This window comes from Biomphalaria glabrata, chromosome 8 (assembly GCF_947242115.1).
Source record: "Biomphalaria glabrata chromosome 8, xgBioGlab47.1, whole genome shotgun sequence".
In the NCBI taxonomy this organism is placed as follows: Eukaryota; Metazoa; Mollusca; class Gastropoda; family Planorbidae; genus Biomphalaria; species Biomphalaria glabrata.
Window position 1 is genome coordinate 13672343 of NC_074718.1, and position 13741 is coordinate 13686083.

Here is a 13741-nt window from a genome sequence, read left to right on the forward strand (position 1 = left end):
ATTGAGCGTATTGGTGTAGGAAATTATAATTACGAATATTAAAAACAGTTATAGTCAAAACAGATTATAGAAATTAGGTTCTAATTCATAAGTCATTAGTGTTCACACCGTTACGCATGCATTGTATTTTTTCTAAGCTTTTACTTAGTATAAGTAATTAGAGATCCTTATATCACAAGAACATGTCAATTTAAAATTGAACACCAGAAGATCGAGCCCAACAATACCTCAAGAGAACTTAAACAGCAGAATTAGGTCAGTTTTGTGTGTGTGTTAAACTTTCGATCACTGTCTGACATGATAGATGAGCACAGACTACAACTTTTTTTTTTTGCGTAGCTGTGGAGCTAAACTAAACATCGTGATGTATTATGAAATATCACGTGATGAAACAAAACGAAGTTCCATTCGGTAAGAACTTTTAGAGCTAAAAACATTGGTGGATAAAAACTTGATTGCTTGTTGCTTATTGCTTAGACCAATTTCTTTGAGAACAAGAAATTACTGTCAGGCATAACTTCATTTCAAAAATGACTTGTGGATATGATAATTTTTTACTTTTCTAAAGACTCATCGTAAGAATGTTCTAGACGTCATCATTCTATTACTGAAATATTTCCTATTCTGTGACCCTTTATGTTTATGTTGGTAATTTTAAGATTGACGCCATTTTCAGAAAAATATAACAGATTAATGGCCATAGTACACTCATAAAAGACAATCTTACACACGACAATCCTACTCAGTCAATGTCATTTGTACAATCCAATCTCATTCACGTAAGACGTAAGATAATCTTACTCAAAAAAGACATTCTAACTCTGACAAGAGAATCTAACTCCAACAAGAGAATCTAACTCCGACAAGAGAATCTAACTCCGACAAGACAATCCAACTCCGACAAGAGAATCTAACTCCGACAAGAGAATCTAACTCCGACAAGAGAATCTAACTCCGACAAGACAATCCAACTCCAACAAGAGAATCCTCCTTACATAAAAAGAATACCATCAGATCAATAGAGGAGGCTGCATCGAAAGAAATACTAATTTTAATCTCTGTTAACATAAAAAAAAATTGAAAATCTCTATAATTCTTCACTTCTATTGAAATAATTATAATAAAAAACCCAAGCAGGGGCCTTGACAATCTGTGACATCCGTTCTGTGGACTTTAAGAAACACGTGATGTCCCTCCGAAGACAAAGAAAAAAAAATCTGGTAATGAACAAGGACCTCCCAGGCGACATCGTCCTCCTCTGAACGTTACATCTTCTTAAAAATACAAAAAAATAAAAAATTGAAAAATCGATCACGGGACAATTTATTTTCTCTCTCCCCTCGCCCTCTGCCTCTTTCATACCGCCCCCTATTTTAAACCGCCCCCCCCTATTTTATACAGGCCCCCCCCCTATTTTATAACGCCCCCCACTTTTTTTTTTTTAGTTTCTCTTTATTCCGTCCATTCTACAAAAACAAGGGTCTCTTCTTTAACTGTTAAAACAAATGACTTCCTTGCCAGACTGGAGTTCTCTTCTTGTTCTCTGACTTCTTGTGTATGTATGCAGGGCGGTGTTCGTGTCGGCCCCCAGTGATGAGGGTAATCCCGCGGAACGTTATCGGAACACGTCCCGAAAGACAAACCGCTTCTCCTGGGCTTGCTTCCATCGGAGTTTTGATCATCAGAGTAGGAGGGACAATCATGGGCTTAACAGTCTCGGGGATTGTGTGCTGGACAATAGCCCTAGTGGACAAGCCAGGAATAAAAGAATAATACAGACTATCGCCTGGTGGGAAGGGGGAAAAGGAGGTGGGTTGGACGTATGATTAGAAAATAGAATATTGAAGACATCACGACCAACTTGAGGACACAAGTCTTTTTGGTAGTACTTTTTTTTCTTCTTCTTTGATATATGAAGTTTACAAAATGGTGAAACCTTACCTACAGTTAGAACAGAAATCTTTAGGTACTGGCGTATGTGGTGGGATGGGAAGTAACAGGAAAGACTTTGTGAAACTAACCAAAAATTAAAAAAAAATAAATAAACTTATTTCATTTTACAACAATACTCATTTTATATATTACATCTCAAATTAAGATTTTTAAATCATGAGAATGGCGTGGTCTAGGGCGAATATAAATAATAGGGCGTTGTCCAAATGGAATTTAAGAGACCTTGAGCACATGAAAATTAATGGGTCTTGTGTACATTAGAAGAAAGGAGTCTTGGGCACACTGGAATAAAGGGGATTCAGGCACATTGACTTTTACAAACTCTAAATAAAGGACCTTGGTCAAATAGAAATAAAGGGGCTTTGGGAACATGAAATTTAAGTGGCTTTGGGCAAATGGAGATTAATGGGCCTTGGGCAAACAGTAATCTGATGGACTTTGGAAAAACGGGACTTTTGGCTTTAAAGCGTCCCACCTCCAACCAGCCATTTGGCTTTGAGTAGTCTCCTCTGCTCACCCCCTTGCAGAGCACCACTTTGGATCATTGTGGTCATATGTGACATACCTAATATATGTTTCATAGTAAAGGACCTTAAAACGGCGGTTTACATTTTACACACCCACTCTCTATATCTCTCTCACACACACACATCGTAATGTGGGGGGTGGGGGGGGTGGAGAGAGCGGAACTCATCTTTGCTGCTTTAATGCTTGTGACTTGTGTGGGGGCCAAGTTGTCACGGAACACGGACCGTCACAATAGGAAGCATATTTATGGGCTGGGATTAACCAATGCTAGAAACGGGCTAACGATTGCTTCCCCTTTTCTGATTTATGAACGTGAAGAAAGACATTTCATTTCTACGTGTAAAAAGGGAGCGAATGAGTGAGTGAGTGAGTGAGTGAGTGATTCGATGAAACAAAAATGTAATGGGGAGAGTATAGGAAGAGAAGATAGAGAATAAAGAGATATGTGACAATTAGAGTGAAAAGAGAAAGTTGAAAGAGGAGTGACAGAGTAGAGAGCAAATTGAAAGTGATGTGGTAACGAAAGAGAGAACTTTGACAACGAAAGAGAGACACGACAATGAAGGAGAGAGATGTGTTAACTAAAAGAGAAAGAGAGACATGGCCACGAAAAAGAGAAATATGATATCGAAAGAGAACTGGCAATAAAAGAGATAAAAGAAATAGAGTGATGTGATAACGAGTTACAAAGATGTGAAAACCAACGAGGGGTGTTAGAATGGGGAAAAGAAGAGAAAGACACAGAGAGATGCAGAGTCAGAGAGACAGAGAGACAGAGAGACAGAGAAGAGACAGAGAGAAAGAATGAGACAAAGAGATACAGAGAGAGAGACATAGAGATACAGAGAGAGAGACATAGAGAAAGAAAGAGACAGAGAGAAAGAAAGAGACAGAGAGAGACAATGAGACAGAGAGAGAGAGACAGAAAGAGAGTCAGAAAGAAATACAGAGATAGACAGAGACAGAGAGAGACAGAGAGAGACAGAGAGAGAGAGAGACAGAGAGAGAAGGAGACAGAGAGACAAAGGGAAAGAGAAAGTAAGATATGTGATTCTCCCAACTAGAGCATGTGGTACATTAAAAGCGTGAAGAAAGAGAAAAACCCAATGACAATAAATGCAAAGGGCATTCATTCATATTCAACTCTTTGCCTTTCATTGCTTATAAATCCCTACACACACACAGCCCTACACAATAACACATATACAGTTTTACTCGCACATCGACTCACACACAGATCTATTGATCCAATGAACTAGACCAGAAGAGCCAACAACTTAGTCTCTGATGTATCAAGAAAGTCTGAAGGAAGCAACACTAATCCTCTGCAAAGTGAAGAGTTGTCGGACATGAAGAAACAGGGGCAGTTTTGCATATCTCGTAATCTCGAGTAAGTTTCTAGAAATGTCTCTGTTTTCTCTGCCAAGTTTTTTTTTTTTTTTTTTTGTTCTTGTACTTAAAATTTCATGTTTTCAAAATAAATCAATCAATAGAATTAAAATACTGCGTTAGATACCTAGACTGCGAGTTATAACCCCTGATGAGTGAGAGAGTTCTGTCCCCTGTCTTCTATTTAAACACACTACAGCTAACAGTCGGACTGTTACGGGACTGGGGGAGTGTCGATGCACTGAAAACTTAGATTACCAGAGGTTAGATTTACTTAAAAGGATGTAACCGTATATATCAAGAAAATTCTATTTATAATGTAATATGATAGTCTGTTAGATTTTTAAGGGAATAAAATTAACAACAGAAAAAAAAAGAAACATTTGTTGATCTAAAAAAATAATTATAATAAAAAATGAAAAACTACGATTTCAGACTTCCACATAGGCGATAGGGTATTAAATTACAACATTGTAAAAATATACTTCATTATTAATAATAATAAGGCTTCCATTCGAGTCGAAAGATTAGAGAGGAATGCAGTATTTCCCGTGGCTACGCAGACCCAGCTGTGACCTACATATTTCGCAACATCCAGCGCAGGCATAACCGTTGTCCGCCGGTGATCGATTTAGATTTTCTTTTCCTCCTCTACGTCTGTCCTCTGCAGCGGATTTTCTTTTGGACTCAATACTGTATTCATTAATTACATGAATGTAACCTGTGCATGCTACCCTGCCTCATAGTGGCGCCCTGGTGGAAACGATCGTAGGAGGAAACGATTAGGCTAAAGGGTAGCAAAACAAGACGCCCGTGGGGGTGCCTAAGGGGCTGCGAGAGCATCCTCATCGCACTGTGCGGAGTTGTAAAAAATCTCCCACAACCTTGTCACAATCCAGGCGCTGTTCCTCAAGGGGCCGTTACATAAATGGCGTGTCCTGCACTGTTAGCCTGGTATGGAAAAGGAAAATGGCTGGTTCCCGGTGCTCACAGACTCTTGCCGCGAGTCTGACCCACCCGCCAGACAAAACAGTGTACACTGTTCTCATTCAGGCCGGTGAGAGGGAGCTCGTGTTCACTTTTGCTGGCTTAGAGTTCCAACAGCCGAAGACTCAACTCTACCTGACAGTTTCAAGAAGAAGAAGAACATGAATGTAAGTCCACGCCCCGTCGGATTACGGAGTGTGTCGGATTACGAAGTGTGTCGGATTACAGAGTGTGTCGGATTATGAAATATCGGACTATCAAGAGTCACATTTATTAATATAAAGCCCGCAGACTATATTCAACCTAAACGTGCTTGTCGGTGATGGGGGGGGGGGGGGCTAATCAGCATTGAACAAGCTTTTATAGCGTAGAATGGACAATGGCCGAGTTGGTTATTACTTTGCACAGTTGAGGCCAAACTTCAACTCCTAGATGTGGATAGAAAAAAAGAAAAGAGCGTCGCATATTCCTTTTGAATACCCGAGACTTGCTGAGATCAGTCTCAAATGGTCTGGGAAGTCCATTGATCTTGACCTGTACGATGACACTGACACACGTGCATTACGCACAACCACAGGATTTGTGTCCAGGGCTTTTTGGAAGAGAGAATTTAATCCTGTCAAGCCCACACTCACATAATGAGGATTGTTAAAAGTTACATTATTAATATCATAAGAAAACTTTCTTTTCTTTTATACAATACATCTTTCCAATTCGTACTTTCATGAAAACTTCTAGGACAAACTTGGACTCAAAGTGGAATAACCTAGACCGGATCTCGAAAACGGCTGTAACGATTTTCCTAGAAATTTGACAGTTGATGTATATCGTTGGGAAACGAATAAGTAGCTTATTGTCCACACCTGGGATACTCGAGTCTGACCGTTGTACGTTTACAAAGTAAAAAAAAAAAAAAATTAAATTTGGCTAGAGAACTAGCTAATATCTAGAACTTGAAAGTACTCTACAACTTCGGGTATTTCCGCATGTAAGCATTGCACAAGATCGACGGGGCTCGCAAAGACCTTCCTTCAGGGAACAGGGCCAGGGAGAGAAGAACAGGCAGACAGAAAAAGCGATGGGAAGACAACATTAAAGAATAGACGGGTCTGCCATTGAGAGAGGTTCTAAACAAAAAAAAAGGGAGGAATGGAGAAAGACGGTCGACAGATCTTGCCTGGTGCCCCAACGGTCCAACAGACTAAGGGATAGGTCAAGGTAAAGCATTGCACACAGACTATCGACATTTTGTGTAGTGTTCAAAGATCTCCCTGTCCAGTCTAGATATAATAGATATAGGTCTGTGGTATTGCATTATTCAAGAGTTTAATAAAGTAATGTTCAGGAACATTATACCCATCTTGTAAGTCTAAATATAAAAGCCAATATGTACAATAATATAAAGTGTAGTAGATCTATACATTCGCTTTAGCTAGGATTCTGTTCTAGGGCAGAGGAATGGGGCGGGTAAAATATTTTCCTTTTTCAAAGAAAGTAAAACATTAATGACTCATTGAGACAAAAATAATCGCTACATAGGTATAATTTGTATCAATGGGGTATTGTATGTTCAAAGAAGGAAAAGAAATTTAAAACTTATTGTTTCTTCCATAATATCACTTTTTATTATGTTTGAGTTATAAAACGCTCAATCAAAAAATAAATTATTTTGTTTTTCATCCCTTTTTGTTCCTTCCCCACTAAATATGGATTGTTTATTAGTTTGGCCCAAACAATTTTCCTATGATCACGCTTTTAGAATCAATAAACGTCACACTGCATGTGAAATTCCGCTGTTGAATAAATCAGCTCTGCCGACATATTGTCAAACTTGCTCAGTCGCCATAACGAACCGGAAATAATAGGGTCCCCTTCAGGTCACGTGCCAGGAGAAGATAACCGCGAGCTACAGATGTGCGAATTGGTTTCAGTGCTGCCGACGAGGAAGGTATGGTGCAGCAAGCGTGTGTGTGTGAGTGCGAGGCTGTGGAGGCTTTTTTTTGTGTAGAGGCGTCAAATATTGTTTTCTTGAGGTGTTAGGACAGAGTAATTTGCGATTTGTTATAATTGAATCAAAGCGACAAATAAAAAGGGGGAATAATGAAGCTACACAAATAAAAGATGGACGAAAAAAAAAAGGTCTAGAGTTGTCTTTCCTAGACATTTTTGATTTCATTCCCAGCATCCCTATAAAGGCAAGATTTTCTATAGAGCCTATCAAGTCAATCTTAACTTTAAGCTGTTAAAAATTATAAAGAATTTTTTCCCCACATATTTCTCACCCCTCTCTTTGCTTAAAACGTCATAGAACAATTATAGCAACAAGGAAAAGTAACTCGTTTACATAAAAATGAAAGTAAAGTACCCTATTCAGACCTTGTCCTCTATAGGGCAGATGATGTAAACGTCACCTGTCTCTGCTGCTGACGGCGGAGGCGTAGTAAGAGGGAGGGGGCAAGGGGTGCTTTGCCACGGGCGCCACTCTCAAGGGGTGTGTCACCCACATCCTATGTTGTACATGGAAAATCGGGGGTCGGGGCGCCAGTACGTTACCTTGCCCCCGGCGCACGTTACGCTCACTACGTCTCTGCCTGACGATTAACGAGAGTGTCATGTGGCTGGTGCAACCACCAACCGCCTTTTCCTCATCTAATGTCAGGCACTCATTGGGGTTGGGTGGACGTAGGGGCGCCCCAAGATTACCTAACTTCTAAATCCTAGTCTTCACCGAGACTGGAACCCGAGACCCAAACTTGATGAAATGTCTGATGTGATATATATCTCTGCGTTTCAGGGCGGTCCTAGCAATTGCCGGGCCCTATGCAAAACTGATTGTGCGGGGCCCAGTCTGGGTAGGGATAAGCATCAGGTCAAAATTAGATTTTGTATTAGAAAATACATTCGTCTTTACAGTAATGTTTTTTTATCGCGCGTAAAATTGGCATCCCAAAATGAAGCTTTTGTCTATTTTTCAGGAGATTTCCATGACTTTTTGGTGTATTTTGCAATTACAGGTGATTTCCAGGAGCCCCTGGAAAATCAGGAAACCGCGGAAAACCTGAAAATTATATATAAGTTTTAATGTTTTAATTTAATAAGTTACACCTAGACTTAGCGCGGGGCCTATGAAAGTGCTAGGCCCCCCTGCGACCGTATAGGTTGCAGCGGCTAAAGTCCGACCCTGCTGCGTTTTACACTTCTAGTACTTAGGAGAATGTGAAACTTGAACTGTCCAATGTTTTGAGTCTCTGATGTCGTAACTGAGAAATTAGCGGACAATTAGGCAAAGGCATAAATAGAGAAGAAGTCACAACTAAACTAAATCCACACATGTGAAGCTAAGGGATGAAACAATACATTGCGACTTTTCACGCTAAACGTTAATCTCAGTGATCTACTCTTGACTTACACTATTTAAGATCTTCTTTAGATTCTTGAAGCTATTAATTTCAGTAAGTGAGAGAAAGAAGACAAAACGATATGAAGAAATGTGGTGGGGATATAATGTAACCTTAGGGAAAACAATAAAATGAAAAGATAAAAAGCTAGAGAGATAATGCAGTAAATGGACAACATAAACAAAGTCAGGGACTCCATACTGAAACCTAAGTTTGCAACTTATTTAAAAATCAAGATTACGAAGACAGTTTGTGTGGACACTCAACCCCGACCTACGACCTTAAATTAGTCGGCTCCCGTGTTTGTTACTACTGATAGTGAATAGTTGTCAAAATGGTGTATTTTTATGAAAAAAAAAACAACTGTTTGCATAGTTGATTTTAAAAATTACACTTTGTGCTTTCAAAAAAGAAAAAAGTTGCATTAGCATTAGAAATTTACAAGGTCTAAAATATCAGATGCCATATTCTCAATACCTTTTCTAGTTTACGAGCGCTAAGCGGGACGGACGGATGGATAGACGGACTGACAGACCACACAAAGCTTTTACGGGGAACGCTAAAAATGGCTTTGTACTACAAGATACAATTTGATTCAAAAGTGCTGATAAGCGCCCAAAGAGAATTATATAGTTGGGTTTTTTTACACCGAAAAGCTTGGTATTTATGGGTTAGCCTCAATAACATGAAAATTTCCTATAGCCTACAAAGCCGCTACGTGATTCATTTATAAAGGCAGCCCTAGGTACCACACTTTTAATGAGCGAAACATAACAGACTAGACATAATAACCTTTCAGTAGCTACTAAGTTAGAATGACTTTCTTTTACACTGAGGCAGTCTGGGATTGACGTTGTCGTTTCTACTTCCGCTATTGTATACCGGAGCTGTTCAGCCATGATATCCGAGTTATAACCCTTTCGCTTTTTATGTGTCGCCTCGGACTATGTCTTTTGGAAACCGCTTTATTGCATGCCGGATAAAATGTATCATTCTCTTAATAGAATCAACAAAAAAAAAAAGACTATTTTATTTCAGATTTTTAGCTAGCCCGTTAAATCGCCAAGTTTTAGCTGGTACTAGTCAAACATTTTAGTGGGTTTCTAATCTATGTAACAAGGATGGACGTGAGTTATGGCATACATGGCCTTGACATTGAGATAGCTTAAGTCTGAATGATGAATTCATGGATGAAAGTAACCTCTGTTTGTGGGTGAAGCTAAACAAATAATTAGGTAAATTTTTTTATAATATATATAATATTATATAATAAGTCAAAAAAAATAATGGTCCATTGATCCTCTCTGATCTATCAATATCTACACTGTAGTGCCTGTCTTTTGTGACTCTTGCAGTCTCTTGTGAGTCTTGATAATATATTTCGACACTGCATTTTTTTTTGGTGAGTATTTCTAATTTCTACACTGAATTTCTTTTTCAACTTGTTGTTATTTTTTGTACAATGACAATACCTTTATTGATCTCGTAACTTTGTGGAAACTTCTCAGATTTTTCACCATTTTAACACAAAAGTCATACAACATTACGCTCAGTCATACATAAAAAAATGTTGATACAATATTTGAAAGATATTCAAAGACCGAGTTAAAGCTTGCTTACCCTCTCAAAAAGAGCAAAAAAAAAAAACAAACAAACACTTGAAAAGTTAATTTTAAAAAGCAAATCTTGGTTTTCTTAAGTATTGCCATCTCTTCCCATAAATCTTAGCCGATTAACTTGGCCTGATTTCCTACAGGCCAGATTGCTCATGTGTGCTCATGCATAATAATTTAATAACATAATGCAGGGCTACAGCCAACGTATCAATGTAGGCGTTGTCGTGCTTGGCTGTTTTTTTGTTACCTTGCCAACCTATCTCCTTCTCTATTTCTTTGTCATTCCGATAGAACATTTCAGTTTCTTTTAACTATTGGAGGAAAACATTTTGGGAAATATATTATTTTTTTTGTCAAAGTCGGCCTTTGGGTCTGTCAAGTAGGATTCCATCCATCCATCCCAGTGGCGCTACAGCCCATGGAGGGCTCTGGCCTGCTTTAACACATCCTTCCATTCAGATCTCTCCTGGGCCTTTCGTCTCCACGCCCTAACCCCAAGCTGCTTCAGATCTGCTTCCACGTCATCTATCCATCGCATTCGGGGTCTGCCTTTGGGTCGCCTGCCTTTTGGTTTTTGCCTGTATACGATTTTCGCCCCTCTGTTGTCTGACATTCTTTCAAGGTGACCTGCCCAACGTAGTCTGTTCTTTTTTATTTCGTTCACTGTTGGTGGGTCTTAATATAATTGATATAACTCATGGTTAGTGCGTGTCCTCCACCCTGTTTCATCCTGTATGGCACCATAGATTTTCCTAAGGATTTTTCTTTCCCAAGTGTTAAGTAAATTTTCAGATGTCTTTGTCAGTGTCCAGGTCTCACTTCCATACATTGCTGTTGGTCTTATTATAGTTTTGTATATTATTTTCTTGGTTTTACTTGAAATCATTTTGCTCTTAAGTAGATGGTGGGTGCTATAAAATGCCCTGTTGCCTGCTGCTATTCTTTCCTTTATTTCTGTTAGTAGGTCATTTTTGAAATTAATAGTACTTCCTAGATATTTGAAAGTTTTGACGTTTTCAAATTCGTGGTCTTTGACTTTGATATTTTGTCCCTCTGTTTGATTGTCTCTTGTCATTGTGATGTACTTGGTTTTACCGTCATTGACCTCAAGTCCTGTTGGTCGAGATGCTTCTTCTAGTTGTATGAAGGCTCTAGCGATGTCAGAGGTTTCTTTACCCAATAAGGCAATGTCATCGGCATAAGCAAGGTATTGTAGAGGTTGGCTGTATATCGTCCCTGTTGGTTGTGGACCCATGTTTTCTCTCCTGAAGTAGTTAGTAATAGTTCCCCTTGTGTTTATGTCAAGTAGGATTACTGACTCAGTAAATACATTTAAAATAAACTCTCAAGATGCATGCACTTTATAAGTCAGGGAGAAGAAGCCATAAATAAAGTCAGAGGTTCTCAAACGTTTTTGACCCGGGAACCCCTTTACATATTCAAAACTTGCTCACGGATTCCTAAGTACAAAAGCTACATAAATGCCTAGCATGTAAATTAGGTCGTCAAAGAATAGTACATAATAGACATATAAAACGAGGGCGAGTTGATTATTATTAAAATTAATCGATCAAATAAACTGGCTTTTAGCAAAGAAGTTATTTTAATTGTATACAATTTTCATATTTCTTCGGAGCCCTAACAGTCGTCTCAGGGACCCCTGGAATTCCGCGGACGATAGTTTGAGAACCACTGACTTCAGTGCACCATTCAGCAGACATGCTCAAATTATTAATATTTTAGTGCGCTAATTGGTCGTTTGGATAAAAAAAAATTATACATGAAGTCTGTTAATTCACGTTGATTTAAATAAAAATAGTAACTGGGCATTGTACTTCCTGTACAAGCTTTACTAACTGCTTCTACTGCTTGAAGGCGCATTAAAAAAATTGCTTTTTGTGTGGCGCATCTTTCAAACTGCAATCTTATCAGTTTTAGTCCAAGCTTTTTCAGTACAATGTGGCAATGGGTTGGGGGGGGGGGGGCGGGAGAGGGTATCTGGGAGAAGGTTTCCGTGATGCCCCTAGGCAAACACAACTCAACTCGAGTCGGGTTTCGAACCAACTGGGTCATATCTCTCAGCCACACATACTGAGAATAAATGTCGAGTCTTCAGAAATAGAATTTTTTTTTAAATTCAATCTTTAGTATGTTTATATGAGTGTGTACATGTGCATGTTAGTGTGTGTGTGTGTGTGTGCGAGTGTGTATGTTTGTGAGAGTGTATTTATATACAAACAACAACTCTCCAAGACCCTTAGTACTGGATGAGCTCTGAAGACCATAACCTAATACTCCATATGACCAATCATTTACGTTTAGCGAACTTTAAAACCGTTTGCAATTTTTCGGTCTTGACTTTTACTTGTGACTGTATAATGTTTTTATGTGTCTCGGATTTTCCTTCAGATCTAAAGATGATTACATCCTACATCTAGCCCAAACATGACTTTAGGACGACGGGGAATGTAAGCGGTCAGGGTTGTAACCCGGATCCACCGAGATCACTGAAAGACAGTCCAGAGCGCTTACCATACGACCAAGCAGCCATCCATTTGTGCCTTTGTTTCTTCTCTTATATTTGTTTACACATCGACACTGTTCAATACAAGTAGTGCTTATTTTGAACAAACCGCTAGTATGCTTAAAAGTTTCCATCTGATGTTAAAATTAATGTAAAAACAAGGTTACAAAGACAGTTTGTGTGGAAACACAAACTGAAAATCGGCCCCGAAGTGGTCGAAGTGGTCGACACAGGCAGGTAAAAAGGTAAGTTTCAATATTATCAGAATGAAATTCTATCAAAGACAAATGACAGAAAATAATGGATAAAAAAAGGTTAACAAATCTCGTGTGGTGCCCCAGCGGTCCAGCAGACCAAAGGATAGGTGAAAGTTAATGTGAAATTAGATGTGAACCTGGCCTAACTGATGTCTTATAATGAATACCTAATTGATCTATCTGTTTTGTAAAGGGCCAATCTCTTAATCCTTTTCTTTGGTTAGGTGTGCGGAGGTATAATCAGTGCTGCAGTTCACGAGATAATATGGAAAACTACTTATTAATTGTTGTTTTAATTATGCCTGACATATATGAGTACTAAATAGATTTTTTCTCTTTAAAAGAATAATAAACATTTTTTTCGTGTTTAAATATAGTACTTACTATAACAGAACTTATATACCTTCACAATACAAACATAGCCCAAAAATTTTGACAAAAAATTTACTACCGTCTGCATAAATGTGTTCAAAATATGGTAAACAGTTGGCTTCCCTAATAAAGAGCCTCACGTGTTTGTTACTATTAATAGTGAATAGTTGTAAAAGTGGTGTATTTTTATGAAAAAAAAACTGCTTCCATAAGTGATTTAAAAAATTAGATTTTTCGCTTTAAAAAAAAAAGTAGCTGTTGCATCAGAACTTTGAATGGATCAAAAATATTGTGATGTCGGATTTTCACTCTTTTCTAGTTTACGAGATCTAAACGGGACGGACGGATAGACGGACAGACAGGCCACACAAAACTAATAACGTCTTTTTCCCTTTCGGGGGCCGCTAAAAATAACACTTAAATAATGTAATTTAATGGATTACAATACGAAAATATGAATGTGATTTTTTTTTAATTTCCTTATTATTTAGTAAAATGTATTGCTCTGACCTCTTGATGTCATGGTAGCCCAACTCATCAAGATAACTGAAATGCAATTTGACCAAAGCGGCGCTTTGGTATAGTGCTTGAATTCCATACATGGGATCCTGGATTCGAATCTCGGTGAAGACTGGGATTTTTAGGGCGCCCTTAAGTCCACCCTACTCTAATGGGTACCTGACTTAAGTTAGGGAAAGTAAGGGCGGTTGGTCGTTG

The 13741-nt window shown here is 38.6% G+C and overlaps 1 protein-coding gene across 2 annotated transcripts in view; it reads right to left on the minus strand.

Annotated features, from left to right (window-relative positions):
- Positions 1 to 13741, minus strand: part of LOC106059817 (glutamate receptor 1-like) — a 132327-nt gene that overhangs the window by 94003 nt on the left and 24583 nt on the right. The window lies entirely within an intron of this gene.